This window comes from Phytophthora infestans, genomic scaffold (genome assembly GCF_000142945.1).
Source record: "Phytophthora infestans T30-4 supercont1.133 genomic scaffold, whole genome shotgun sequence".
Classification (NCBI taxonomy): Eukaryota; Oomycota; class Peronosporomycetes; order Peronosporales; family Peronosporaceae; genus Phytophthora; species Phytophthora infestans.
This window is the reverse complement of record NW_003303626.1, coordinates 35,910-41,506: the sequence shown is the minus strand read 5'-3', so window position 1 is coordinate 41,506 and position 5,597 is coordinate 35,910. Positions and strand designations below refer to the sequence as shown.

The window sequence follows — 5,597 nt, the reverse complement described above, 5'->3', positions numbered from 1 at the left end:
TCACTGTGGGTGTGACTGAGAGCCGCGCCAGTCTCGTGGCTGCCTAGTGTGAGAATTCACCTTTTGGTGTTTTAATTCTCTCACTTCTGATTGGAGAATCAGTTGTGATTGGAGAACCAGGTGATTCTCAGCTAAGTGCGGGAGGATGTAACGGGGTACAATCCAGTGTGCCCCATGTTACATAAAGAGTGACCCGTCACTCTTGTGGACACCTGGTACACGATACCAGGTGCTCTCGGAGCCAGTCAGTGCATGACTACTTAGCTCCACTATAGGTAGCCTCCAGTATGAATGAGACCCAAGCTTATCTTACTTATAAATACATCAGTCTTAAATCTACTCCTCAAAGTAGCAAACCGTTCCCACTGAGGCCGGGAACACGTGGACTTACGTTCACTCGGGTAGTTAATACCCTTAAGCACTTCCTCTGTGCAAGGTGCTGTGAACCCCGTCACACCACAAGAGTGCCGGGTCACTCTTTATGTCTAATAACATGGGGCACACTGGATTGTACCCCGTACACGAGCGGTCTAAGGGGGTGGACTCAGGTTCTACCGTGCTCGCGCTTGTGGGTTCGAATCCCACCGCTGACATACGTACTCCATTTCGTGTGACCTCTCTCGCCACTGCTCTTGTCCTTGTTGCCGGGGTGGCGAATGTTTGTCAGTGTTTCTTCGCATTAGACACTCCCTTTTTTGCATATGCTAGTCATTGGCTGCACCGTGTCGTCCCCCTAGCTGCACCACAGAAAGTCAGCGCGTGATAACCAAAAAACGTCGTGGAACAGAGGGCAAGGCTCAATAACAGGTAGTTCGAGCCGCGAATCGTGTTATCAGCTAAAGTGCTCTGATCCGATTCCATACGGTCCTCTTCTTGCACGTAGTCTGCAACTCTTTAAAAGGGTGCTTCTATCAATAGCTACTCAGCCTGACCACACCGTGTTCTTTATTCTGATTAAGAGGCGGTAATGCTTTCGTCGCCAGTCCGATTGCCAGTAGACATCACCGAAAGCATCAGATGTGGGATAAACGAGATGGCTAGATCGTGCGCGAAATTCTGTGTTCATTCAGGTCAAATAGCCAACTCGCGCAATTACGCATTTAGAGTATGTCTTTACCGAAAAGAGAAATTGCCGACAAGAAGCATGAATCTCCAGACTGTGGATGCTGGCTGTACACTTAGACCATCTACACTTTCTTCAATGTGGACTATGTGAAGGTGCTCACTTCAGTCTATTATTGGCTATGTATGCGTTGCTGTAACGCGGTACAATCCAGTGGGCCCCATGTTGCATAAAGAGTGACCCGACACTCTTGTGGACACCTGGTACACGATACCAGGTGCTCTCGGAACCAGTCAGTGCATGATTACTTAGCTCCACTATAGGTAACCTGTAGTTTGTATGAGACCCAAGCTTATTTTACTTATAAATACATCAGTCTTAAATCTATTCTTCTAAGTAGCAAACCGTTCCCTTTGAGGCCGGGAACACGTGGACTAACGTTTACTTGGGTAGTTAATACCCTTAAGCACTTCCTCTGTGCAAGGTGCTGTGTGACCCCGTCACACTTGTCAGCACTGCTACACCAGCAGCGTCCAACGCCGAAGGTCGTTGCGCCGTACGGGCTTCGACAGTGGTTATGCGTTTAAGCGCTAACCAGATGGCTAACTTAGGACCACACGGTCGCCCAGACCTTAACTGAAGAGGAAGGCGCTGAATGCGCTTCCTGTGTGGATAACACAGTACCACACGCAGTCGCCCAGACTATAACTGAAGAGGAAGGCGCTGAATGCGCTTCCTGTGTGGGTAACACAGTACCACACGCAGTCACCCAGACTATAACTGAAGAGGAAGGCATTGTCCATGCTTCCTGTGTGGGTAACACAGTGCCACACGAGGTCTCGAGTGCCTCTGATGTCGTCAATGAGACATCACGACGTGGGTAACAAAGTGCCACGTCACGTCAGCCGCCGCAAGTCGGGTCTGAACCTTGTTCAGGCCGACGTCGCTTCAAGTAACTTGGAGTCCAGGACCCGGACGTCTCTGACTCGGTCGGTGGACACCAACTCTGTCCGATGTGTGCGGGTCTGCCACGTCAGCTGATCCCAACACCGAAGGTCGTCGCGCCGTATGCGCTTCGACAGTGGTGGTGCCGAAGGGCATTCACCAGGTGGGTAACATAGGTCCACATTGCGGGTAACAAGTTCCGCAAGCAGCGAAGCTGCTTAAGGAGACCGACATTCGGTACTCCGAGCGTGGGTAACAAAGTTCCACGCAAGGTCACTCAGACCATAACTGATAAGGAAGTCGCTGTATGCGCTTCCGGTGTGGGTAACAGAGCTCCACACAACCAAGGTGGGTAACATAGCTCCGCACACAGAGCCATTGGCTCGAGGCGCGAGGTTGTCTTGGCCTCGCCAGACGTGAGCAACTCGCTCGACGTCAAGTCGCGCGGATTCAAACTGCTGACGCGAAGGCTGGGTGCCTTCGGTCGACACGGCCGACGCGGTCGTCCATACCGACGCAGTGCACAGGACGGAGAGCCGTCACACTTGCCAGTGGCTATCACAAGCCACGAGAGACTCAATAGTCTCAAGTGTAAGTGGGGGGGGGGAGGCTCGGAAATACCTTTCCTCCCTGGTCTTGAGGTAAGACCAAGTTCCTTACGGAACCAGGCGTCGATGTACATCGACCGCAGGGCTGGGAGGCGAACAGCCGGGCTAGAGCTGTGGTAGCCCTAGCCGAACAGGTCATAGTGACGAAGAAAGGCCACTGGCGCAAGGTGCCTCGGAATCGCTGAGCAAATCAGCAGTGTTGGGGTGGCAAGCAACCACACACGAGGCGAAGCGCGGCCCTAGTGCAATCAACGCACTGGTCCCTTGGTCATGAACGACCTGTCAAGTAGGGTGAACGGAGCGTCTCACCCGCCGACAAAGCGGTTGCGGTACGTGCTATAAGCAACGCTCCGGGTATAATGGGCCGTGGAGCCATAACCCAAGTGTGGTGCACGAGTGCACACACAACTGAGACCAGGTGGTGGTCGAGGCAAGGCACGCGGTCGTAACTGGTGCCGCGCCGAGCATGACACCGTGGTGATGGCAGCTTGCCTCACCATGGGTTGGTACCCGTGCGTACTCGGTGTCAATGCCAGACACCAACGCCGCAGTGGCATGGTGGTAAGATATGCCCCACCACGGTGGAGTACCATCAAGGTACATGGTGTCTGTGACAGACACTGGTATAGGTGCAAAGGATTTGCACCACACCACGACCCGATGCGCGCTGAGCGTATACGCTGTGAGTCAAACGCACGTACCGTGCATCGGCACTGACTGCTGTCGAGCAGCCTGCCAGGAGTTCCACGTAATGAACTCGTCGTGCATGGCACACATGACGTGCACGGAGCACTTATGGTAGCTGTGGTACGTGACGTATACAGCGTACCTCGTGTACGGGCCCATGGACCTGTACACTGTGCTTGCACATGCGTCGTGCATGATGTGAGCACTGCCCATGAATTTGTTCAGGCGACAGCACAGCAGAAGCTGTTGCCGCCAAACATGGCAGCCTTGTGGTGGGCGTACCTCAGCAAAGGTTAGTAGCGTACGGTACATGGTTCCGTTGAGAGACACCTACACCACGGTTGTGTACCGTCACGGTACATGGTGTCGATGAAAGACACCTACGCGCCGTTGGTATGGTGACCAAGACGCGAAGAGAGCGTGGCAGAAGCTCCGCCCGCAAGGATGGATCCTTGCTGGAGCCAAAGGCATGGCCCGAGGTGAGCTGAGAGCTCCCTCTAGTGCTGGGGAAGGTGTTGCCCTTCTCGGTGTCGTCCCTCGCGGGAGACACCATGCTCCGGACGCGTTCGCGAGGACTGTCGTGTCCTCTGGTGCGAGCTGTGGGCGAATGCCACACGTTCGGATGCTATTGCACCCTGTACCAAAGCACTGTACGCGCGGTAGCGCAGGAGCTAAGGCAGCTCTGAGTGTAGGCTTTGCGGCCAACACAGTTGTGAGCATAAGGATGCAAATCCCAGTGAGCTTTGGCAGCACAGGTTACTGTGGGTGTGACTGAGAGCCGCGCCAGTCTCGTGGCTGCTCAGTGTGAGAATTCACCTTTTGGTGTTTTAATTCTCTCCTTTCTGATTGGAGAATCAGTTGTGATTGGAGAACCAGGTGATTCTCAGTTAAGTGCGGGAGGATGTAACGGGGTACAATCCAGTGTGCCCCATGTTACATAAAGAGTGACCCGTCACTCTTGTGGACACCTGGTACACGATACCAGGTGCTCTCGGAACCAGTCAGTGCATGACTACTTAGCTCCACTATAGGTAACCTCTAGTTTGTATGAGACCCAAGCTTATCTTACTTATAAATACATCAGTCTTAAATCTACTCTTCTAAGTAGCAAACCGCTCCCTTTGAGGACGGGAACACGTGGACTAACGTTCACTTGGGTAGTTAATACCCCTAAGCACTTCCTCTGTGCAAGGTGCTGTGTGACCCCGTCACGCTTGGTAGCACTCGTAGTCAATCCAGCACCATCGCGGGTAGATTGAACTACCTGAATCCTCTGTGCGCTCAACGTTGAAGCCAAGATGGACCGAAGCGAGTTTCCTTGCTTGAACGACTCACAGTACGAGTCTGTTCGGAAGATGGGAGGCATCGTTGGGCAAGATGGCCTTCGCAGCTTGGCGGCGGCGACGCCTGCCGAGCAACAAGAACGTGTGACTGCGTTTGAGACCTACGAGCGTGGTCTTATCGCTCACGTCCGCGGGAGCTTGGAGGCCTCGATGGCCGCTCTTCAGGCAACCAGACCTAAGCCGGTATGGCTGAAGGTCCCCGCGTTTGAGGGGGAGGAAGGAGAGAACCTTCACTTCTGGGTCCGTGAGGTGGAGATAGCCATGAAGGCGGGTCTCATCTCGGACGAGCCAGCTCGGGTGGCGTTTGCCCTGTCCAACCTTGGTGGACGTGCCAAGCACTGGGCATACACCAGGGAGACGACATCTCCTGGATGCTTTGCATCCTGGGCTCAGCTGTGTGAGCAGCTTCGAGCCGCGTTCCTACCGGCGAACAATGTGTTCTGCCAGCGCTCACGCTTTCTCGCGTGTAAGCAAGGTAAACGTGAGCTGCAGGAGTACGCGCAAGAGATGCGCACGTTGGTGGCATCTCTGGCAGGGAATCCTCTGCCTGAAGACGTCAAGACAACAGTCTTCATGGACGGCCTGAAGGTCGGTCCTGCTCGCACCCAGCTATTCCGGGTGCAAGCGACAACTATGGAGGAGGCGATTCGAATCGCCCTTCAAGAAGAGTACAGCCACAAGCAGGCTGGTACTCCTCGGGAAGAGGAACATCGCCACGATGAGAATGGCGTTCCTCGGGAGGCGGAGCATCGCAGCAATGACGCCGTTGCTCCTGCTGTCACGCAGCCCGTTGGTACCGGTGCGTACAGCGAGCCCGAACCCATGGACTTAAGCTCAGCCGAGAGCTTGGTCCGCTGCAATGGATGCGGCGGACATGGACACTACCAGCGTGTGTGTCCCTCGCTAGTCCTCGGGAAGAAGACGGTCCGTGGGCCCTAAGTCCGGTGGCGC

The 5,597-nt window shown here is 54.5% G+C and overlaps 1 non-coding gene across 1 annotated transcript; it reads left to right on the top strand.

Annotated features, from left to right (window-relative positions):
- The first annotated feature begins 510 nt into the window (after window positions 1-510).
- On the top strand, window positions 511-593 carry PITG_30513. The gene has a single exon. It is a non-coding gene; the product is annotated as a tRNA-Leu (tRNA).
- Window positions 594-5,597: the final 5,004 nt, after the last annotated feature.